The sequence below is a fragment of the Falco cherrug genome, chromosome 1 (assembly GCF_023634085.1).
Source record: "Falco cherrug isolate bFalChe1 chromosome 1, bFalChe1.pri, whole genome shotgun sequence".
Classification (NCBI taxonomy): Eukaryota; Metazoa; Chordata; class Aves; order Falconiformes; family Falconidae; genus Falco; species Falco cherrug.
Genome location: NC_073697.1, coordinates 22,157,432 through 22,182,443, shown reverse-complemented (window position 1 = coordinate 22,182,443; position 25,012 = coordinate 22,157,432). Strand labels below are relative to the sequence as shown.

General features: G+C 40.1%; 1 long non-coding RNA gene across 1 annotated transcript in view; it reads left to right on the top strand.

Moving 5' to 3' along the window:
* Positions 1-25,012, top strand: part of LOC114014289 (uncharacterized) — a 39,455-nt gene that overhangs the window by 4,431 nt on the left and 10,012 nt on the right. Inside the window, exons 2-8 of the long non-coding RNA XR_008730632.1 lie at positions 1,737-1,775; positions 2,548-2,613; positions 6,505-9,566; positions 18,289-18,450; positions 19,712-19,803; positions 22,524-22,634; positions 24,526-24,812. This is a non-coding gene — a long non-coding RNA (uncharacterized LOC114014289). The remainder of the gene's footprint in view (positions 1-1,736; positions 1,776-2,547; positions 2,614-6,504; positions 9,567-18,288; positions 18,451-19,711; positions 19,804-22,523; positions 22,635-24,525; positions 24,813-25,012) is intronic.

The following is a 25,012-nucleotide window of genomic DNA, read 5'->3' as shown; positions in this document are numbered from 1 at the left end:
TCAGACTAGGAGTCAGGCTGCTGGAGGATGAGAAACACACAAATAGGGTTTTTTTGTGTCTTGTTTTTGTTTTGTTTTCTTTTTTTTTCTATGTGTACTTTAGCATCACATGAGAGATCAGTCGCAGAGCATGAATCGTATTCTCCAGGGCAGCTGCAATTGCCTTTCTTTCAGTTTCTTTGCCCATGTATCGTTTCCAACCCCTTCTGCAGGTGGAACTAGGATTTTATAGGCAACCCCCTTCCACCCGACAGCTATCCCAGATCAGTGCCATTCTAGCACTGAATGAGGCAGATAATATTGGCAAAACGGGCTATCGTCATAGAGTAAGAGGCAATAGTAATACATAAGGTGTCTGAAGAAGCCTGCAGAGACATCTGTGATTATGGCATATTCCAACTTTTGAAAGCAAAACCCTAATGGGTTGTTTCACATGTGGTGTGAAATTAGCTAGGCCTTTGATGAGCAAACTGTAGAACAGCTTATCGTGCCATGTGGAGAGACCGTCAGTAGCAGGGAATCTCTGAGTCACCCACATCCTTCTCTCCCCTCCACTGAGCTATAGGAATAAGCAGCAGCACTTGGTGGTCATCATCTCCACGAGTAAATCCCAGTCCCATCCTATTTACCCAACAAGCCCTGGCCTTACTGCTCTGCATCTAGCATCCCATTCTCTTCCCCTTTCCATGTGACATTTTGTTGCTTGTCATCTCCATACCCCATCAGAAATCACTCATTTGGTCCCTCACCCAGCTTCAGACATCCTCTGGGCCCTCGAAGCTCCCATCACTAGCGCTTCCCATCTGAACATTCCCACCTGGCTGCCTTGGTGACTCCCAACACCACGTTTGTTTGTATTTGTCCCTCTCTTTGCATCCCAGCTCTTCACCTGCCACTCCTTCCCGCCCTTCAGTCCACCTCAACAGGGACCAGAGTATCAACCCTAAGGTTTGCCAGGTCAGGTTGGGTTTGAAAACTCTAAACACCTAATGATACCAACAACCTCACAGACTAAAAAAAAAAAACCTAAAAATGAGAAAGCATAAGCTTGTTGTTGCACATGCATTTCCTTACAGACTTTTTCTTCCTCATTCCTCCTCTTGAGTCAGTGACTTTGTTCATCATTCCCTCTTGTTCTGTCTTGTGCACACTTCAGAATAATTCAACCAGTTAGCTGACTCAAAAATATAGTTATACCAGTTGTTATTTTAGCTTTTGGAACTCTTTTGTGTAAGAGGCGAGTGCTTTTAGCGGTCAGTGGTTCTTATGACTGAACTTAACTTTTGCCCGTTATTGATATTCTATTGAAATACCACCTATGAAAAGAAAAGAGAGCTTTCACTGTACACAAAAACAACTCCAAAAGTTTAGTGAAACTTTTAAAAAAATGTCTGCCTTGTTCTAAGATATGGTCTGAAAAAATCACTGTTAAAGTCAAATGAGTCACACCTGAAGTTTCAGCTGAGGTTTTCAGGAGAATTCCTATTTAATATCTTCATACACTGTGGAGTTGTCATGTGTTGGTAACTGAATTTATCATCAAATTAGCTACTGTGGATGTGACGCTGTCCATAATATAATCACTTCACCATCACTCATTCTCTCCAGTTCCCAAAAGAAATGTCACTGTCTAATGCCCTCTTTTCTCGTCACTAAATGAGTGAAGTTCAATGCAGAGTTCTGCAGTGTTAACTTTGAAATGCATGCTTTTTACTTTTGTTTCTTGCTTCTTGAAGAGTCCATCAACAGAGTGGATTTAAACTAAGCCTGCCTTGGTAAGTATCTTTGCTGTCACTGTTACTAAGATGTCCTAACTTGGATAATTTCATTTCAGTCCCGTTGTAAAAACAGATTTGTTTTTCAGACCTTTTCCCCCTTGAGACCACAATGATGTAAATGTGAAGGATGCTCTGTGCATTTATGCATGTGCATGTCTCAGAGCCTAGAGGCAGAATTTCCCATAAACATTTCCAAGTTTCAAACAAAACCAGGTTTTCACATTAAAAGCTCCATTTTTATGTTCACAAGAAAGTGCTGTGAGCTGGATGTGCTCAGGCAAGAGCACTTCATTAGGTAATTCTTCTCTCAACTGTGTGCTCATGAACGATTCCCGTTTAACCTCCGAGAAGGATGTACGTATGGGAGGTCACTGAGCTCTTGCAGTCCTAGGAGTCATCTTTTTGGAAACTATTAACAACTACAATAACAAATACATTATTTTTAAAGCTACTTTCTGAGGTTAACAGCTACAGGCCATTTCAGTTCATGGGTCTATTTTCCATTATATCATACTTAAAATAGAGCGGTGTGGTACTGAGTCCCCGTGGAGAGATGTGTGCTCTCCATAATAACCCCACAGCTGTTAAGTTTGCCAGCGGACTGAAAGGCACCCTATAGCTAGCCGGTATAAATAAGTTTGTAGTCATAACAGTGCAATGATAAACCAATAGCAAAGCTGTTTCTGCTTCTCTCTTCCACTCCCCACCCCTCCAAAAAAAAACCCACCCCCAACATTTCTTAGGTTTTCTGTTTTTTTCTGTTTTTCAGTGATGGCTGGTGCCATGGCTTGAATTCAGCAAGAACCACCCGCTTGCTCTAAGCATATTCAACTGGGTAGGTCTGGCTGGCTCAGCCTGCTTTATTTGACTGCTTAAGAGAAGACTACAGCTAGTCTCATCTGCAAAAGAAGTAGCTCAGATTCTGTATTCATTTATAGCCTGCACAAATGCCCCGTATTGTCTGCAGGTATGGCTTTATGTGCAGCCTGGATCTCAGAAGTGGTATTGCAGTTGTTGTCCCCTGGCTTCACGTCATCAGGTTTGAGCTTTCATGTTGCCTGGAGTAGAAATGTTATCTTGTCTAATGGGAGCTATATTTTAGGAGAAAATATTATAGGAGAAACTGGAGAGAACCTGGATGTCATTTTCACTGGTGTTTTTTCAGACCATGAAAGCATTACACTATTCAGCACACCAAAGACAGCACTAATTCTGTGAGCCTCCCTCGCAGCCTGGTGTTCATGCAAGGTAGGCTAGGCTAATGTTAGCATATATATATATATATATATATATAAAATAAATAATATAAAAATATAAATACATAAATAATTACAGGAAATTGTAGACCAGCAGGTAGTATGTGTGTAAAGAATAGTGGGTTTTCTAGTGCTGTTGGAAATAGTGTAACTGCTGAATGGTGGCCAACCAGTATCAGGGTCAGAGCTTTTATCTTTATATGCTGATGGCATCGTAGACCAATTTACAATGCTAATGATTTGGCTTTTGTCTATTTAAAAGATGGCTGAAGACTAATGAGCAACCAACTCCAGTGACCTTTTAAAACTGCAGGTATCTTCAGCTTGCTGAAAAATAAGCCCACACTTTAAAAACCCAGAGCTATTGTCTTCACACGGAACAAAAAAGCGTAAGAGCGTAAGAAGTCCAACCCCACATTCCTCATCTTATTCTGTGGGAGTTATTCTTGAACATGCAAGACCCCACACATTATTCTTATGGGCGCTTACATCTGACAATCTCTTTTGTAATGTGTCTGGTGTTACTGTTCTTCTCGTTTTAATAACGACCTGCTATTATTCAGAAATAGTTGGGCTACACTGGCCCAACCTATTTTAGAACCACAAAGACTGCGCTTTTTAAAGCTGAACTGTGTGAGTACTTTTTAAAACCCTCTTTCTTTATAAAAGAAATATCTGATGTTCTCAAAAACTTTAGGTTGTACATATGCTATGACAAGCTATGTGCTGCTGATGTATTGGATTTTTTTTAAATAATTCTTTTTCCAAATAATTGCAAAATTCCCCATAGATGCTAGGGTCTCAGAGATAGTGCTAAACATCTGGCTTGTCTCTGTAGGCTGCACCATGTGGTAGGTGAAATACCTGGTTCAGTGCTGCGCCTATCTGCCAAATATATTCAAAACATCAGCTTTTCCTGGACAACATTTGGTAAAAGCTTCCTTCATTGCTTTAAGCCAATCCCCATGTGGATATTACTTCTTCAGATCGATGTGAAATTATTCAGATTGGAAAAAAAGTGAAGTTGTTAACATTTGTGTACAGAACAAGATACTACATTGTAATTAGATGTGCAGGACAAGGAAAATTCCAATAGCGTGAAATACATTTTAATTCTTATTTTTCTCCCCCACGTTTCTCTCTTTAATAGAATCCTCTGGTCCAGAAGACCCATTTTTCAAAGAAAAAGTCTTTATATTACTGAATTCAAACAACAGTTCTCTCTTGCCTAAGCAGACAAATGCCTGTCATGTAAATGCAAACCACAGCCAGTAAAACAAGGCTCTTGATCGTAGCCCCCATTTCAATGGCTTTATGTCAAAGTGATTTGGTAAAGAAAGCAAGGGTGCACCACATAGAAATTATTGTGCATGGAGCATAAAAAGCAGGCTGAACCAAAAAAAATAACTTTTTGAAGAAGTGTGACTAGTTATGGTATGAAGTCATAATGAACTGGCAGTTAATTTGTCATGATAAGGAAATGCATTCTGACATATAAGATGTAATTGTGACTAGATTGAATGTGTATACATACGCACTTTGCCTAAATTTCTACTTTTTATATGCTTGTGTCCCATGAATCTTTAGCTTTTGATTTTTCTTTTAGGTCTTGTTTTATTCAGAGACTTCACACCTTAAAAAAAAAGCTGAACTTTGGAAACTGTGAGGCTCCATTCCATCTCATCTACCCAGACTGCAACCCATATTAGAGAAGCTCTGTAAAAATTCCCTTTGTGTTAGACTCATTTGTCCTTGTTGGGGTGACCGTTACAGAAATTCGCATTTTCTCACCATCAAGGCTACAGAGCTTTTAATTATAATGTTAAAGAGCAATTTCGGGGGGAAAAAGACCACAAAACAATTTTTTTTTTTTTTTTATGTTTGCAAGTTTTGCTGTTAACGTTCCAAGGTTAAAGCTTTTTCATGGCCACCTTCCTCAGACAATCACCTTGTGCTGCTCAGTTCAGTCTTGCAGCACATTTCTGCCTTTCTCCAGAGCTAGAGACCCTTCCACGTACATCATTCCACTATCTAATGAAATACAACTGGATGTGCTACAGGGGACGGGAGGGTTTCTGAGATAAGATTTTTGATCCTCAACTTCTTCTAAGGGGCCAAACTCTTTTGTAATGTGGGTACTTCCATGCTGTGCCGTGTCCTCCTTTGTTAGGGTTTGTATCAGCAGCAGCTGGCTAATGGTGACCCACCCAATATTAGCATTAATCTGAGAAATTATGCTTTTTTTTTTTTTTTTTTTCTAGATCAGAATAATTGCATGAAGAGGCACATATACTGAATAGCAATCAACACTGGCCCGGTTAACATGGGCCAGTGGTGTCTTATTTAATCAGCAGATAAAGAGAAGCTCACTTGTCATTTCATAGAAAACGTGTATTCTGTAATTGTATAGTTTATTGCTGTTTGGTTTATAATTTATCTGAGGCAATGGGATCTTTCAAAATCTTCTGAAACAGGCTTGCTGAATTACAAATTCTCTGCAGTTGCATTGACTACTGATTCAATCGCACAGAATAATGTGACCCATTGCTCTTATCTGTGTCAATTTTATTGCATTATATGTATGCCATGAACATGGTTTGTGGTTGAAAAGGGAATTGTGCTGCCACAGAATGATAGTGAAAAAGCATAATTAAGAGACAAATCATGAACATCCTTCATTATGTTCTAAGAGCCACACTAATAGTCTTGCTTTACATTTATGTGTAGAAGGTACTTTTAAGAAGCAATGTCTCATGAAATAAAATTTGATTTTGACATCAGGATGCTGTTATAACTTACCTAACCTGTAACTGATATAAAATGGTTGGCTACCATATAACTTGACTTAGAGACACAAATAGCAAGAACTTTGAGAGGAAGCATCAATAGCTATCTCTTTTAGTGCTGGGGCAAACTTTTGTGCCTGATGAGATGATATTATTCCATTTAAAGAGCTTTTCACCTTTGTTTGCAATGGGAGTATTACTGCTCATATAAATGGCAAAAAGAGGCTTTTGCTCAGACATACATGTGCGAATAAAAGGGAAAAAACCCCATACATTAAGCTATAACATCTGTCTCCTGGAAATATGGTCTGGGAGAAGGGAGAGAACTGGTGTAATTATGAACCCTACACCTGCACTTCAGAAAGGCACTCTTCTACCTGTCCTTCCACCCATCTGTTCATCACCCAAGGAATCCTGAGAGCTTTTATTCTTCTGTTTCCAGTGACTATGGAAACAGAAGAACTAAAGAAAGATGAACGACTTTTGCGTGAAATTTCTTTCCAGGGAACTAACTGCAAATTGCAGTGGTTATTAATACTAGTAATTCAAGTCTAATCAGGGAAAAGTAAGAACAAACATTTACTTTACATCCTGCAATCTATGTTGGGCCTAGAAAATAAGAACTCTTTTTCTTTTTTTTTTGGCACTTGTTTTCATTTTCTTGACTTTCTCGTTTCTTTACAGAAAATAGTGGAAAGAGAGAAGCCATCTCGGGGAAGAGAAAAACTCCATTGTCACCTGGGATATGGAGAATCAAAGGTGAAGTCCAGGCTGAAAAATGGGCAGAGAAAGGGCTGCCATGTCTGAGATGGGTGCTTCTACAGCAGGTTGTGTGTCGTGTAGGCTGTTACTTCCCTAGGTTTTTAGCTAGGAGTTTCCCCCCAGTGAGTATAGCTTTACTCCTGACTGCTGGTGATTCTGGGTGTTCAGTGTCAAATTGTCCAGTATATTCAATTTCCAACATTTAATGTATGTTTTCACTTAAATCATGCCTTATGCCAATTGATTGTGGAAGTGGGAGAAATGGAATACACAGTTTTGAAGTTATCCATTTTCCACATCCAAAATATTTTTGGGCAACTGGGTCAAGTGTTTTGATTTTAGCAGCAATTATATTTTGCAGATGAAAAATAAAAAAGTAAAAGTACAACTTCCAGTAGGTTTCTGCTGAACTTTGAAAATGAATGAAAGGGCACATTGTGATACTCTTATTCATGCCAAATATTATCTTACTCCACACCACGAGATGCTATTTAATGTGAGCTATAGCTTCATATTCTGGTCTAGCACTGATTGACATGTTCTTTTTGAAGTCATATGGAGAAAACCTACATACCGATCCTACCATGAAGTAATTAATCACCTCGTAATAGGCAATAAATTTACACTGTTGTATTCCGTAGAGTAGATACATATTTTAAATAGCATCCATCTGTAGCTTGCATTTTGCTGATTTTGTATACTTCTGTATTTTATATACCATTCCTATTGACTGCCCAAGAGTACCAGTGCAGATATTTAGCAAGCTTCCTTTCCAACACTGTTTTATTTTTATTTAGGAGTTTTTACTTTATAATATCAGTCTGTAATTCTGATAAGCTGCATCAAGGACTTGCCATGCCAGATCCTGTCTTCATGACATTTTTGGAACTAGTGTACTCCAGAAATAATAGTGAGGAGTTAAAAATGCTATCTAAGAAGACACTGTGACATGCAGCTATCTAAAGAGACTGCTATCTTCATTAAAACAAAAAGTAATAGCATTTATTAAATTTGAGGAAAACTAGAGGCTACCTCCTTGTATTTAATACAAGTAATTATGTATATTATTGTGATAGAACAGCCTTGACAGTCTCCTCAGATAGTTTAAACAGAATCGTTACACGCATATCTGACTCTGTTACTGTTAAGAAGCTCAGCTGATTTATTAGTACAGTATTGCCTTACACTTGGTTTATTCTTTGGACATGTTTCCGGAGGGTTTAGTTTCACAGTCTCTTGGGCATCGCATTTTGTTGACTAGCCATCATCTAAACTTGGCCAAAAGCAATCAGATGAGCTTTCCGCCCAAGCTCTATAAGCTACATCTGTTCTCAATAATTGACAACCAGTAATCCTCCCCCAAAACTCCTCCTTGGGGCATGCTGTATCCTCACTTGCCCTGCAAATTCATCACTCACTCAGTTGTTGGCTCCGCAGATCAGTCACCTGCCTTGTACTTTATTTCAGCAAAACTTCCAATGCTATGGAAGATGTGGTTGAGGCGAGAGAGCATCATGAGCAACAGAAAAACAAAACTGAAAATCAGAAAGCGTTTGGCAGTGCTAAGAGGCTGTGTCCCCAATAGCACGGGCCCACTGCTGCTGCCCTGTTTTCCCCATGGAAAGCAAGGCACTTGGGTTGTCCCTACAGCCTTCGAACAACCGTAGAGCCCGTGTTCCTGAAGAGGGCATTAGATGAAACCGCAGAGATTCAGTCACATTTTCTATTTCCTACTAGCATAAGAGCTAAGATAAGGAAAAGGAAGTGGGTCACGAATAACCATTGCTTCATTATTGCCATCTTATCTGTAAATCAAACTGCAGTAATTAAGAATCCAATGGGGAAAGAGAACGTAAACTCCTAGCAATAGAGAGGGAGACTGTGCGTTGTGCCTATATGTTAAGCCTAACAGGAGGTTACTTCATTTTAATATTATATGAAATAATAATAAGAATTGGACTTGTGAAATGATAGCAAAGGGTTTTGTCTGTCTTCCCATAAAGTCAGACTAGCATGAGCGCTCTGAACATTAGACAAGATAAAATTATTTTATTGAGATAACTTCACCATTCTCCATTTTCTAACCATTTTGTGTAACTTTGTGTTTTATCTGAGATGTTTGCATTGTTTCTTTTTACCTTTATTAACGGCTTTTTCCATGAGAGCGTGATGGTTGAAAAGCAACCTGATGCAGTGGCTACATAAATTTGGAAATCTTTTCTTGAAATCTGTGGTACAACCCGTGAACTATTGTGTGTCCAAGTGGATTTAGTGTATCATAACGCTCCTAGAAAAACAAAAGGACAAAGAAGATGGGATTGCTAAGGGAGACATTAGATTTCATTTCACACTGGTAATAGTTTAGAGATGTGTGCTGAGCAAAATGGGATTCAATTCTGCAGCACTTCTCTTTTTTATTGCTACTAAGTGATTTCAATATCCAGTCTAAAGTGATATTGAGAGTGTTCGATAGGATGGGGATGAAATCAGGGAACGCTGGAGGCTCGGAGGAGGCCACAAATCTCAGGCTGACTTGACGAAGCCTTTCAGGGCCATCCCACCCGACCTTAACCCGTCTTATTTAACCTGGAGGCTGCTGGTAAGTACCTTGCAATGTAAGATATCATTTTGTATTAAAGGGAACTATGCAGCTAGATTGCATTTTTGACATCAATTGATGTTACCATAGTTATGGCTTTGGCCATGAACTTACCGCTTTCAGAAACATTTATGGCTAGAATTTTATTGCCCAGCTGTTGCTGCCTGGTAGACATATCATAACACAGAAATGGCTTAAACCCTGTAACCTTTCAATTTATGACTCTTGAAAGCAGATGAAGTTTGCTATACAAACAAGGAGGCTTACCTGTAGTTCACAAGACAACAGCCACAAATATTCTACTTGGGTACCACTTCTCAAAGCAAAGAAGCTTCTATCTGCTGTGATGTATGTTCTGCTTCTGATAAACACGCAGCTAAAAAAGGTGAGTGTTGTTACTTGTTCTATGTATTTATCAATATCGATTATGGGGATAAGTTGTCAGTTTCTTGAATATTAAGTCAAGTGGTAATAATTTGTGTTGTTTAATAGTGGATAGTGTGGGATACTAAATCAGATTATAAAGTTAGGAGCCTGAGAGGCACCAGTAGAACTATTGAGAGCCTGTCTTTTGACTTCTGCAGGTTTTGGACAAGAACTGAGGAAGTTTGAAGCAAGGGCAATGCAGAAAAATGCATCAGACAAAGGCAGTTGCTCTGTAGGTGCATGTGTCAGTGAGGGTCTCACCATTCTGTTTTCAGCGTAATGGGGTGCCAAGAAGAAGACGTATTTTTTCTACAAGAAAAGGCTCAGGAGTGACACTGTAATGTTCTCGCTGTGCTTTTGAAATCATTTAGATTTCTAGACATCATGTCGTTTTCTCTAACAAAATACTGAGTTGCTTATAAAGCATCATGAAATTTAAAAACAAAGCAAAACAAAACCAACCAGCATTTGAGAGGATTTTAAATCTGTGTCTGGCAGTGAAACAACCTTGGCTTTTTTTTTCTGGAACCAAATGGCTACTGACTCATGTTAACATAAAATATTTTGTATCATTTCTATGAACTTTTCTGAAGGCAAACTTATGCTTTTGATCTTCTCCTGTATCTAGCGGCATAATTTTTTTGGCTAAAAACTAGTTAGAGTAAATAATGTGCAAAACCAAAGCCTTAATACGGCTTTATTTAGTACATGTTCTGTATTTCCATTTGAATGCATAAATTGTGTTGTCACTTGACTCAATATACAAAGCTGCATAAAAAAGAAAAGTGAGCTTTCAGCACTTCCTCTGTTAAAAATGCCTTCAGCAGCATAGCGTAATTTTGGCTAGACAGCCATTTAGCTTTCATTTGCCGGTCAACAAGTTTGCTTTGAAAAACCTTGACAGAAGAGCCAGGCGTGCCCTGGCATCAGTGTATGGCACTCTTCTGAAGGCTGCGTCACAGGCTGGCGGGGGAGCAGGGCAGAGCGCCTGGCGTTCCTGCTTGTCCTGTCTTCACAACCAAACGTAGCTCCAGGCTACGGAGGAACTTAAGCCATTAATATTGGTTTCCTCACTAGGTGTTTATGTAAACTGACAGCTCTGGCAGCAGACATGACTTTTGCAGAGTCATCAATGCTTGCTTCTAAAATGTCATTAAAAGTGTAGGACACACCGACAGCGGTGTGCTCAGATTTGAAGTGGCACGGTTTAATTTTTTTACATGTGAGCAGATAATCTACTTTGTGCTGAGATGCTTTTGCATAAAGCCTGTACAATAATTTATTGGCTTCTATAGCATCCAGGGACTTTATTTTTTAAGAAGCAGAATACGTTTGTAAAATATGTGTTGCTAGTATTATTATTTTTAATTTGCTCTTGGCAACGGAATTTTCTTCTCTGCTGCAGAGAATAATGAAACGAGATGGATTTGCTGGATTCTGGTTTACTTTAAAAAAAATCACAATGGCAATTTACATATGTTTCACCCTTCCTTCAAGATTTTGAATATTTACCATAACTGGATTAGATTCTAGTTATGTGCAGAACTGGCTGGAAAATAAACTGGCATCCTGATTTGCATTCATTCTGCACCAGCGGTTCCCCTGTCACATTTGTTCAGTCTGGAAAATTTGGCCAAGAGTTGGGTTTGTGTATTACCTGTTACTGCAAGCAAAAGTCTGAAGTACGTGTTGGCCCAAATCCCTGATGTATATACGGAATCACATATTTCTATACAGAGAATAGGAATATTGGAATTAAAAGATACATGGTGTTCAGTCAGGAGGAGGGCTGGTGGGAACGGTTTGTACCTAGATAGCCAGGAGCCCTCATTTATAGAGTGTGAAAATAGCTGCTGAGTTGAAGGTGGCCCCAGCGTGTGATTTCCAGGTAGCTTCCTTACACTGTTCCTGCCTGATGAGGCAGGGATGCTGGGTTTGGGGGATGTGAACTGCTCTGTCACTTGACCAGGCAGCAAAAGAGCTTGCTGTTAGCAGTGTGCCGGTGTGCCAAAATCACCCCTTCCAGTTGAAGGTGTGTGACTGGGGGGGTGGGGGTGGGGGGTGGAGTGGGAATGAACATTTTATCTTTCTTTCTCTTTATACTTTTTCGTCCTCATGGGTTTTGTTTATAGGTGTGGCTAACTGGGGGCAATGGTAGCCAGTGCAAGGTAAGAAAAAAATGATGCTGTATGCTTGTAAAGCACACATTATTACTCAGTGCTCTATGCCAAGACAAGATTGTCTTTCTGTACTTATTTTCCATCCTTATTCTCCCAGTTTCACACAAAACCTCTTTTTTCCGGTCTAATGCCAGACTACCAGTCTGGGTGCCTTTTAGTCTGTGTTGGCTCAAAGACATATGACTCTTAAGCAGAACCCAGTCCTGTTCAAGACGGGACATGAGTTTTCCTCATGTACTGCAGAACATACAACTCCGAGAACATCTGTTCAGGAGTTAAGGATTTGTTTCATCAGCCTTTCTTCAGTCTGGCATTAGGCAAATTTTTAGTAGGTGAGTTTAAACTACCCTTTTCTGCTCGCTATTGCCATCCTTGAGCAGTGACATACAGTCCCCATGTCCTTATGTATAGGCCAACACTATAATCTCACCAATAGGTTTGTGTTGATGTTATTGCAGATTTCTGTTAATCATTTGCAATTCTTCCTCTCCACATCTAATAGAGAGAGGAAGGGCCTCAGAGGTGGAATTAGTAGAAATGTTTCAGCTTGAGCTAGGTAGATTTGCTAAAAGGTAGAACCAATAAAGTTGGATATAAAGCTGTGATAAAAGTTTTTGAGACCTCTCTTAGAGCAGCTACCCCGCTTTGCAGCATTGTGCCTCACGGATGCATGTTAACACTCCTAAAGCTTGGCATCTCTGGGCTGAAACAGGGAAATTTAGGAAGGCTGTCACTGACATAGCCTGCTCCCAAATCCTGATTATTTCCTGGTGCTGCCAACTTATTGGTAGTGAGTTGTGTCATCTCTCAAATCGTGTGTCAATGAGACTTCTTAGTAACATCCGTGAGATGTCAAGTGGTGCAAGACGAACTGTGACCTCCTCCACAAGGAAAAGAAGCCCTGACTTGTCTCTGGCCACCTGCATGTGTATTTCAACAATAGACACGCATCCACTCTCCTCATTCTCTGGCTTTCCTTCACAGAAACACGAGAATAAGGTAGATATAAAGGCGACCTGATGTCGGCTGAGCTGAAGCAGTAGGTAAGGGAGGTTTTGCTTCCATGCAGATTTATGCAAAAGATAGCAGAGCCCTCAAAATAGCGGCAGCAGAGAAGAGAGCTAGACATTTAGACCGGGTTTGAGCATCTCTGATGGTTTCAGAGGAAAGTGAAGCACTTCACTTGTGTTTCAAACTATGAATACCCTTTCCGACTGGATGGCTGCTCCAGCTGCTTGCTGCGACAGGTGCACGGGTGCCCCGCATCACCGCTTCTGCTGGCTCGGGGAGCCACGGGGCTGCTGCGTCCTTCTGTCCCTGGCTGTGTTGAAAGGTTTTGCACAGGCTCTGTAAGGCATTTTGGAGGGCTGGAGCCCTTGCACATCTATAAGTACCTGGAGGATAATAGTGTAACTAGTGTCGTGATGTGCACCCAGGTCGGCACTGTGATTCCCAGGGAAGTCTTCAACGGACTTACCAAAACTTCTCTTTACTTTTGCATTCTTCTCTGGTTACAGTTGCTTTGCAAGTGGCATCAGAGATCAAGACAAGAAAAAAAAGCATGAGAAATTAGCAGTAATTATATCACAAAGTTTGTGATGGAAATGTATGATAGTATTGGGCTATCACTCTTGAAGGAAAAGAGTTAAAAGCAGGAAAGTTCAGCAATAGTGGCAAGGAAGTAAACAAGGAAGCAAAAAGGCTTTAGAAAAAGAAGGCTGATGTGAGAAGAGGCTGTTTGGGATGACAGCTCCGTGATTTAACAGTCAAAATTTTGTGTCTATATCATATGGAAACTCTAGCAGCCTTACTCCTTTTTACCTGTAAAAGGTTTCTGAGGCCTCACACTGAGGTACTAGCTCTGTCGTGTGTCCGTGGGTGCTGTCGTGGCCAGGCTTCTTTGCATCAGTAGATTAGTTTGTGCTGTTGTCATGTTCTTCATGGCAAATTGTAGCTTTGGTGCACTCAGTTATAGATTTGGTGTAAAGCTACATGTATCATCCACTCCGTTGGACCTGTTTCAGCAGAATAAAAATGAAATTAGGAAATGGGAGAATGAAATTACCTCATTTAGTATTTGACCTGCTTATCCGCGGTTAACGTGGCAATGATCATTCTGCTTTAATTATGCATTGGACAACTTGGAATAATTTGCCCATAAGGAAAGTTGCTTCCTAACCACAGGGAGTAAGCACTGGTCTTTTGAGCTAACGAAAAGAGTTACCTTTAGCTAGCTAGAGACTCCGGGGGATCTCAGTAATGGCAACGGGCAAGGTGCGCTGGTCTGAATCCAGTTACTGCTAAAGAAACAAACTGTGCCATAAACGCCTGCCAGGCAGTAAGCAGAGAGGGTGCGGGGTGCGAGCCTGTGGATGCTGGGCGGTTACTGGGGCCGTGTCCATTTCTGGCTTCAGTGTGAAAGGGGACAGAGACGGGAGAAAGTGGGAAGGCAGGCAGGTGAAAGCACACAGAAATCAAGAAGCTGGCTTCCAGGACGGAAGTGCCTGGTGAGAAAGAGGAGAGTTGAAGAAAGAAATTATTTTATGGACATAGGGGAAGCAGAAAGAAAACAAACCAAAAAGGGAGAATCAATGTACACCCTCCATGTCACCAACTCGTATTTTAATACGTACTTTGGATTGCCCCACCATGTCCTGTGAAACCCTTCTCCTTAAAAAAACATTTTTTTTCAAGTCTGCCTCCTTTTGTCCTCACATGAAAACTGTTAGAGAAGTCTCAGCAGCCAGGTGAGAGCTAGAGTGACCAGTTGAGAGCTTGTCTTCCTTGTACGGTGGGGTATTTTGTTTTGTTTGATTGGATTTGGGTTGGGATTTTTTTTCCCCTCCAATGACCTGTTTCAAAAGAGTAGTGTTGATACTGCTCACGGAGGAGATGGATCAAAAGTAACGTGTAGGTTCCTGTTGCAACAGTCCCCTAATGTGTTTGGGTAGTCCTCCCAGAGCACAATTTTGTTCCTCAGAAGTAGTAAAGGGGTTTTATAAAGAGGAAATTATTTCTTGATAAGGAAATTGCTGTTTTAGAAAGTGGCTATCATGTGAGCTTTTTAGTGGCAGCTCTCCCTGCTGTTAGCAGAGAAAATAATGACCGGGGCACTGGTGGGATAAAGGAATTTTCTTCACTGAGCCTGTTCCTGTATCCTTTTAAGCATACATTCCAGGGTGCTCTGAGAGACAGGACAGAACAGCAGTGGGAGTCAGGGCTAATTCCAAATAATAATTTGCCTCCATTCCTAACAGAGCTTTCATAGGCCTTAGGGACAGATAGGCACTCTACTAGACTCTAGATGAAGCCCAGGTTTTGTGCTGTTTAGGTCTATCTATCTTATGTTCAATAGAATGGGTTGAAAAAAATTTAAATTGCTCATTCAGAAAGATCTTTCATCAGAAGGCAAAACAGATCTGAACTTTATTTTCAAAGTCGGCTTGTTATGTTTCAGTTACTAAGAATATGCAAATGGATTATTGTTTGAATACAGCCAGTGAGAAATTACATATTTTTTCAATGTGTTGTTTAATAATCATTTATATAGGAGCTGTTAGCCAGCTCCACGCAGATAACAAAAACAGTGTCTGCGTGTGGGTTTATAATTAATTGTGTAGGTAGGACACAGACAACATGTGTTAACATTAGCAATATAATGCACATCTTATATTCATCAACATCCAGAAGACTCAGGAGCTGAACAATTTAGGAAAAGCTAAAAAAAAAAATATCTGATAAATGATATGGTAATGATGGTTTGATATTATCTGATGGCCAAGTGACCACTTTAAGAGAACCTGAAGATCTCCTGAATTCCTAATGGACAATGACAGATTGGGACTAATAAGTTAAGCAGGATATCAATGGAAAATAAATTTATGAGGACACACAGTATCAGTGACACACAAAAAGGCACCGAGGAGGGTGGTAGTTCTACCTGAAGTGGTAGAACACTTCAGTGAGTTGACAAAATACCTCTCATTGCTCTCATTTCTGCTCTTTGGTTTTTAGTTCTGGGGTTTTTGGGGAGCTGTGTTTGGGGATTTGTTTTTAATATATGGTAATCTTTTATCCTTTCTATGTTTTATTTAATCTCATGGTATCAATGTTCCAGCTGGTTTAAACAGTGAACATTCCTGTGACCTGTCTCAGAGGGAAAATGTTAAAAAATACCTAAGCCTTTTCTATTATAAAATGTACTGTTAAATACCTGACATACACAGATAACCTGTGCCCAGATTAGTCTGGTATCAGGGCTGGTTTTGTCACTATTGCTTTCATGCAATAAGCCATGCATGACCAAAATTTTACTTACTCATGTTGATCCTCTTAATGCTCCCAGTACAGCAGAATATTGCAAAGAAATAAAACCTAAAAACTTCTAATTTTACTAGGCTGTTCCTTTACTTGAAGATAAATACTAGAGTATAATCTTCCTAAGTCTGTGCCATTGTCAAGAAGTAACTGGTGTATGAATGTACCAAACAAAAGCTGTTGCAAAGGTTTTGTAAAGGTCTAAAAGTCTGGTCAAATTTTCTGTAGATGCAACACAATTGCCTATTGTTTTAATAATGTTTCAGTTGTATGTATAAAATCATTCCTTCAAATCTGAAATGACTGCTGCTTGTGATTCATCACGTAGTGGCACATTTTAATTCTCCAAGGTTAATAATTCCGTGCACTGATTGTTTAAGTAATTCCTTAAATCCTGAATGCTTACATGAGCAACTTTACTGGCTTATATTTTCTTTTACTGACATATATTACAGGAAAGAGCCTTAGAGCCTTAAGTTTCATTGTAAAAAACTTCTATGCCTCAGAAAGAAAGAAGGCTGATCTGTAATACTTGTTTTTAAAGGGAGACCTCAATTCTTTACTTGAAAAGTTGCAGGCAGTATCTCTCATAAAAACACCAACAGGTGCTCCCCCACTGCTGCTGCTGAAGTCACTGAAAAAAGATTTCCCTTCCCCAAGGATCAGTGTAATACCAGGATTAAAATAAAATTAATGAAGAACATGTTGATTCATCAGTTTTTCGACTTCAAGTTCAGATAATGTGGAATGTTGGATGTTTACTGTGAAATTATCTGCACAGGAGCATTTGCAAACCACAGTGTCCTCTGGATCTAGAGCTGTGAGAACCTGCAGCAGCTCCCAGCGGTTACACAGCTTTGACGATGTTTTTAGGGCAATCAAACACCCACAATGACGCTCACAGTCTGCGTAAAACAAAAATTGCTGAATTTCTGAGAATTAGGTTTTTGGTTTGCTTTTTTTATTGTTACTGTATTTTGAGTATACAAAGATGGAACTGCATGAAGATAAAGCTGAGATCTGAATGGGGCTCCACGGAGTTGCATAGCCTTGTGATAATGCTGTGTCACTTGAAGAGGTCCTATGGGTTCGTAATAAATATAATTACTTTCAGTGTTGGTGGTTAGGTTTTATTCTTTTGCTATAGCTGTTTTAGTAAAATTCTTTTACTGATGTTGCTGGGTGATCTACCATAGTGAAAAGGTATTGGTTTTCTGAAAAGTCCATTTTAGGAAACATTCTTATGCAATGTTTTTACATATGTTTGCTCAGTATTTCATTGCTATACCTATAAGCTACTGCTCATCCTGCTGAAATAGCTTAAAAGAGCCAAGTGAAAAGGTTCAAAAGAGATCTTTCAGAGCGCCCTGGAAGAAAATTGAAGTAAAGAAGGAATTAAGGTTTTTTAAAAAGCTAAATTTTTTAGAATTTATGTCAGCTTGTTGCCTGCAACCCGTTGACACTTCATCTGTCTGTTGACTTCATAATTGAGTGCTTATGCCATTAAATTATTGAGCTCAGGAGGTCAAATGGTGCATGTTCAGGAGATTTAAAGACATTTTCACAGCTAAAAAAAACAACAAAAACCACCAACAAAGAACAGCTTAACATCTGTTTTAAAAATGCTAAAACTGTAGAAATTCCTGAAAGCATAAAATGAGAAACATCACCGCCTGCTGTGCTTGGTCTGCATCGAAGGGAAACTTTGTGATAGAGGGAAGTTAGCTTTGAACAGGGCTCCTCCTGAAACACTGTAGTTCAAAAAAGCCAGAGAGCTGCACGGCAAATGCTGCTGGCACAGGAGTTGGTGCTCCCCGAGAAGCTATTGCTCCCCTGCAGAAGATAAACACGGGAAATTCCTGCCATGTGGATTGCCTTGCGGAGGCACACCGATGCTGCTCCGCTGTTCCCGTGGGGAGAGGAAGGCAAGCAGGATTTGGAAAGGCCGCACCACCACTTCTTTATTCTCTGTGTGATGTTTTTAGTTAAAATGGGTTGGGAAAGCGGACTTTCCCACCTGCAGGTGATCTGGGGAGAGGGTGGTCGGAAAACTGCTAGAAATGGTAAAGGGTATAGTGAGAGAAGATCTGGGGGTGTCTATCCAGAAAGTTGCATTGCAAAACTTTTTACTCCTTATCATGGCTGAGATATTGACTTTTTTTTATTTTTTTTTGCCTGGCACAGAAGGTCAGAAACCTCTCTTTGAATGGGCAACAGAGGCATGAGCAGAAGCGCTGGCAACCTGTGAGGTCAACCTGTGGAGAAGAAACTAGGGGAGACCTCAAAAGCAATAGCAGGAGGGGAAAGGGGCTTCATCTGAGCCCAGCAGTAGGAGTGGCAGCACAGGTAACTGTCTTGGAGAATTGCATCCTCACTTTCTTGCTAGATCCAGATTTACACTGATCCTGAAGGCTTTTTTTGGCTTTAGAGAGAAAGTCTGAAAACTAGCAAGCATACGGTGTACTCCGTGCTGTCGTGCGGAGGAGGGAAAGAGCAAGTTAAAAGAGAAATTAGAATTGTTTTATGATTGGTGATTCATTGACCAAGAAAATATTGAAAGGGCCAAATGTAATGCTTTGGGGAAAAGGAAACATAGCAGGGATTTCTATTACTACATTTCTCCGCTTTCTGAAAATTCCAATATGTGTTGAGAAAATCATCTAGAGATAGAACACTTGCCAGGTTGAGAGAGACAGCTCTAGTTAGACAGACAGCTCAACAAACTGAATTATGACAAGATTGCTTTATTAGAAGAAAACAAAGATTCGGCAATGTGGTTACATATATGAGTTAAGAAAACTGTACTGGAAAGCACTGACGAAGGGAGAACACGAAGGAGGAAAAATAATATTGATCATACAATAAAAGTGTCTATTATAAAAACCAGTGCCCAAGTAAGTCAAAGAATGAGAAAGGAGTAAGAGAAGAGCTGTGGGAGACATGGTGAACCACAGGGCTGGGGCTGTTGGTGGGGCAGGCGGAAGATGCAATCTCCATGTTCTCCCTACAAAGGAGAGACACTTCCAGCAGGATCAGGACATGAGCATCAGGACACGCTTGCTCCAGAGGGCGCAGGAAAAGGGGCCTTAGGGCTGGTGCAGTGCTGCACCATTGTGGACAGGACCACGAGGTGGGATGTGATGGTATCAGCTGGTGGTCTGCTTGGAGGGGCTCCTGGTCCCCCGAAAGGTTGCTACATTTATTTAATTATTTTTCAGTAGTCTTGAAATATGTTTTCGTGATGCAGGTGCTGAGAGTTCTGTGTAATTTTTCTGAAAATTCTCTGATACTTGGGTAGTTAGGTCTGAATGAAAGGTTCCAGGAACAACCTCAGCAGTGATTTAACATCTCCAGCCTTATACTTCTATTAACTAGAGTTGATCGTGAATTTTCTATAAATAGGTTTTCAGTTTGCTTTCCTTTTTCTCAAAGGAAAATGTGTTGTCTCTCAACTTCAAATCTTCAGAGGAGATTATATAATTTTTCAAGTGTTATTTCTATTTCTTTGTTAAAGAAGTTAAAACTTCTTTGTGAAAGTATTTTACTTCCACTCAATACCGGTATCTGTATCTTCCTAATACGCTGCCGTCACTCTGCTTCTTACCAGCCTTTTCAGGGAAATCATGTTCTGCGGCTGCACTGGAAGGACACTTGAAGAAATGTGCAAACATTTGGGGGCACTTCCACATTGCCAAAAAGGTGCGTTTCAGTTCGTATGAATATAGTTGGTTTTCTCTGTAACACTTTTTGTTTATATTAACCTCAAAATTCTTGAAGAAGTTTGAGAAAACAAGAATCCAGGGAAGGGAAGGGAAGGAACCGTATACACTTACTTTTCATTTCCTTAGTTTTTTTCTTAAATGAGCGACTAAGATGCAAGTAGTTAATTTTTTTTTTTTTTTTCAAAAAACATCTTCTAATATGGAGATGCTGAGTGTCCAGCATGTGCCAGCACAGTCCAAAGCTGTGATTTCCCTGCGAGGCGGTGAGTCCAGGCAGGAGCCCAGCACTGCAGCTGGCGTAAGGTGTAAGGCTTCCTAGCTCCATAGGTGCAAAGTCCCAGGTGTTGTGTTTCAGGACACAGAGGCAGTTCAGCCGGCTTTAATGGTCATTTCAGACAAAAGCAGATGAGGACATAAATTTTCTGTGTTACAGAAGTCCTTTATTTACCATAACACCTGTCACTAAGCTTGTCTGACCAATACAACTGCCATGCAATCAGAGTAATTTTGGTGAGGCAAAATTGGGGGTTTTTTTTGGAGGAGGGTTTGTTGATAATTGTCATAAAGGTGTCTCTGGACAGCCACATATATAAGCCAAATATATGTGCATATATAAGCCATAAGTGCATATGCCTGCATACGGTCTTCAGTTTCTTCTGTAGATAGCACTGGATTTAATCAAAGATGAAATAGTTATTTTTCTCTTTGTGTGCTTAATTGCTGCTTTCAGTAGTTTTGGCAGAGAATATGCTTAAAACTTTCAGAGTTGTCTCCAAGTTCCGTTTGAAAGAGGTTATTTTAAGAACTGTTTGATTCAACAGTGTTGGCACTTCTGTTTTTTTACTGCAACGTTTTAAGCCTATAGGCTTCTGGGTACACTAATATTTATGGTGGGCTCTTACTTGTGCAAATATATAGGCAGCAAGAAATAGTCATTAATACTCATTTGTTTAACATTTGCAACTATTTACATTTAAATGTGTGGGTTTTTTTCTTCTGAACTGGGGAGTAGAGTCACGTCTAGCAGAGAGGAACACTGCTCACAACGCGTCAGCTTTCAGCAAGGAAAAAAAAACAGTTCATACTTAATTTCGGGTATTGGTGTAGCTCCTTGAGTTTCTGTAGGATTCACTGGCTGCCTACCTTAAAGCATATCGGTTACCTTTCTGTATTTTATCTCTATTGTATAAAGTAGTGTAGGAGTAATACATGTCCCTGAAGATCAGGGGGAAACTCTGGAAACACGAGAAATAATAGAGGGTTGTCAGAATAAGCACTTTACCAGTCCTATATTGTTAGTCTAGATTACTTTGTGACCACTTCTGAAGAAAATACATCAGAATGTTATAAATTATATCTGAACAGAAAAGAAAGTCTATTCTCAACAAATGGATTTCTTAAAATGAATCCTCCAATAAGCCTCTAGTCCTAGATGGCTGTCTTCTTGTGATTTTAATTATCATGCTTTAAGGACTCAAGGTTCATTGATGGTTTAAGTAAAAAGGCTGCTTATTGCAATCAATGCTGTCTGTGGAACAGCAGAATAAAAGTTTTGTGAGTTACGGCTTTCTATTTATTAATAAAATGCATTCAAAGGATTTGAAGTTCAACACGAGCATATTCCATGGATTTGAAGGACTGTATCACAGCAATAACGTACACATACAAGACCTGCTACCATTTGAAACAGCACATCAGGCAGGAGTCTTTCAGCACCTGCAGGAAATGTTTATGTTCCCAGGTGAGAAACAGTTTCTGGATGGTGGTATGGAAGCATGTGTATGTCTTTTTCCCAAGGAAATCCAGCACGCAACAAACTGGCACCCATTTTGGCACTACCCTGCAGAGGGTTTGCCAGACTGAGCTTTTCCAAAGACAGTGGTTTTTTCCTTCTACCTCTAACTTAGACCCTCTTTGCTTCTAGTATGTCACTAGCATGTTGAATTTGTTCCAGCAGATGAGAAAAAGAATCAGGATTGTCCCGATTAACTTAAGGCTGTGTATTTTGCTAGTTACCTTATAGTGCTGTGAAGGTAAGTACAGCCTCTGAATGCTGGACCAAGAAGTATTTTCATGTCAGAGAACTGACATAAATAGCCTGAATTTACTGGTCATTCCTCTTCACTATGGATTATTTAATGAAACAGATGTTAAATGTTAAAAAATATACTTGAATTCATGCAGCTGGTGTGCTTTTAACAGGTATGTTTTCTTTCAAATTAAAAAATAAGCTTCCCCCTTCAACAGTCTAGTCCAGCATTATATAGTATTGCTAATGGATACCTTAGAGTTTGTACAGAATTTTGGCTTTGTTATATTGCTATTATGATTTTTAAAAAAATATGTTTTTTTCTTTCAAGTAAGGAAAAAATAAGCCTGCCTTTCTGAGCTGTGCATGGAGAAGTATCCCCTTTAGCAGTGGTAGATGCAAGCATCTAGTCTCTGGTCTGCAAAACATACCAGCAGCTGGGTGCATTTGAATCAATAAAAAGGCTGCAGAGAACTGTCTGTAATATGATCATATATATATATATACACACACATATATATGACTATTCTTATTCTTTGGAAGGGATGGGAGTAGGGGGCTGGGTTGATATTTGCTCACAGCATTACCATCAGCAGATTTCCACTTAGGTGGCAGACATTATTATTGTTATTGTGGAAATCACTGCAATTATTTTATTTGCTTGGTAGGTAGTTTGCTGGGTGGAAGTACTTGCTTGGACTTTAAAGAAGCCCTGCTGGTTTTGCTTTGCATTTGTACTTACTCCTATGAATAAGTCCTACACACAAGCTTTTGAAAATGTAAGCTGCTAAAATTTCATGTCGGTAAATCCTGGTTTCTGATGACCATGAGGGCATGATTTTCATTCTCTCTCTGCTGTTGATAACATTACAAGATTATTGCAAGAGAGGACTCGGTGCAGGGGTTCATCAGGCTGGCAGAGAACAAGACAGCTCAGCAAGGGACTTCCTTGGAAGCCAATTAAAAAAAAAGGCGGGGGGGGGGGGGGGGGGGGGGGGCGGGGAAGGAAAAAAGGGAAAAAGTTTTCCAGCATTCCAGCATCACTTGTGTGCTGTCAAGCCCAGGGCTGCTGTCCCCTGCACACTTTAAAAAACAGCTGGGTGACTTCAGGGCAGCTGCTAGAAACTTGGTAGATCCTCTGTAAGGGCAAAGTTAATAGAAAGCAATTTAATTCTAAATACAGTTTCAGTGGGTGGTTGAAGTGGGTAGTGCAGGGAATCTGCATTGATGTGACACGTCTGGCAAGCCCGTCCCCTGGGCTGCTGGCTTACCTACGGTACATTTTTCCTTTGACTCCAGTGGATGCTGTGCATAAATAAACAATAGTATGGCCCTGAAACTCACTGGGCAGAGGAGTATGCAAAGAATAGCAGTGAGGGTTCGTGTATGAAAGGTGATTAAAGCAATTACTAAGTCACTTGGTGCTTAATGAATATTTTAATGCAAGTATCTACCATTGATTCTCCCAGATGGCAGCAATCAGCAGCACCCTGAAACTGCGTGGGCCACACAGTTCCTCTTTTTTGGTGAAGTTGAATTCAATCTCGTTATTTATTTCACTTTTGAAAATACGTTTTATATTTTACTGCTTAAAGAAGATGAAGAGTGTAATAAGAAGTTGGGGGTGAATAGCAGTGGCTACCTCTGTTGAAGAAAGAGCTATTGAAACTGGGTATTAGGCAAACCTCCTTAACAACAAGGGCAGGTAGATCAATTTTCAAAAGGCTGGCAATGAACACTCCATCTCTTTAAATCTTAAAAGCTCCGTCTGGATACCTTAGCCGAATATATATTCTACTTTAGCCTAAAAGTTTTTAGATTTGATGTAAGAATTACTGCATGACATTTCCTGGCCTCTTTTATATGGAAGGTCAAATCTGCCGATCACACTGATCCCTTTGGGTCTTAAAATCTTTAAATCTATGGCAAAGAAGCTAGCTGCCAATTAACTTCTGTGCTTGCAGTACAGGTCTTCAGTTGAGAGCATCACATGCCTGTGCTGATTTACTTTCAGTTCCTGGAAGAAGTTGGGAATGACGTTTAGTTGCTTCCTAACCAAAGGGGACTGCTTTTCATTTAATTTGTGTTTTTTCATCACAACTTCTGGGTCTCTTATTTTTGTCTTAATTATTGGATGTGAGACTTTATTTCAGTTCTGCATCCTTTCGGCGTACAGGATAGTGAACACGGCATGTGGCCATTTGTGCTCAAGTCATCCCTAAGTACTAGGGTTAAACCCGCATGAAGTTCTTTTGTTTATTTGCATTTTTAATCTGCATTGGGTACTATTGTTAATACTAGGGGTTTGGGGTTTTTTTGGGGGGTTGGGTGGGTTTTTTTGGGGGGTGGGTGAGGACAGTGTTTGTTTTCTAGTGCCTTTAATATATCATGCTTTCTATATTATTGAGCCCCTTTGTCCATTAGCGGTAGTGCAGGTCCCTGATGAATTGGGATGAACTTGCTGATTCACCTGACAGAAGGAAGAGAGGATTCATGTTTGGCAGCAGCATGGAGTTACATTGGTTTAAGATGAGAACAACCTAACATTTGTCATCTGTTGTTTATTCTCTTGTCCTCTGCTGAAACAGGAAATCTCACTGTGGATGGCTCGACTGGAGTTTTTAATGTTTGTGTCACTGTGTATTTATGGAGTTGTTTTGCACTTTGTAGGGAAGTTAGTGAGGTTTATGCAATGATCCTTGGAGATTTTGCATCTTTAGCAAGGAGAAGGTTTTCACAGGAGAGGGAAGAGGTGATGGTGTTTACTGCCAGCTTAACCCTGGAGCCCTTGGTACGAGCTGTGGCCCCAGACTATGGAGCAGCTGCCCGACGAGGAGTAACAGCACAAACACCTGCTCAAATCTGCCTGGGAAGCTGATGTGAGGAGAGGAGGAAACATCCCAAGTCGTCAAAAATCACTTGACAGAAGAGGAGAAACTACAACTTATATAGTATACGTAAGTGCCTGGGTAATGTTCACTCTCTGGAGCAACAGGGACTATGCCTATGGTCATGAGACCAAATTTACGTCTTCTGACAAACGTCGCTATGCTGTTTTACTGGTCTTCTGGGATAATGTATAATTAAGCCATTGCAGACTAGAGAATCACATATACAAACATCGTTGCAAACACCCCGGTGTTATAATTAAGGACAA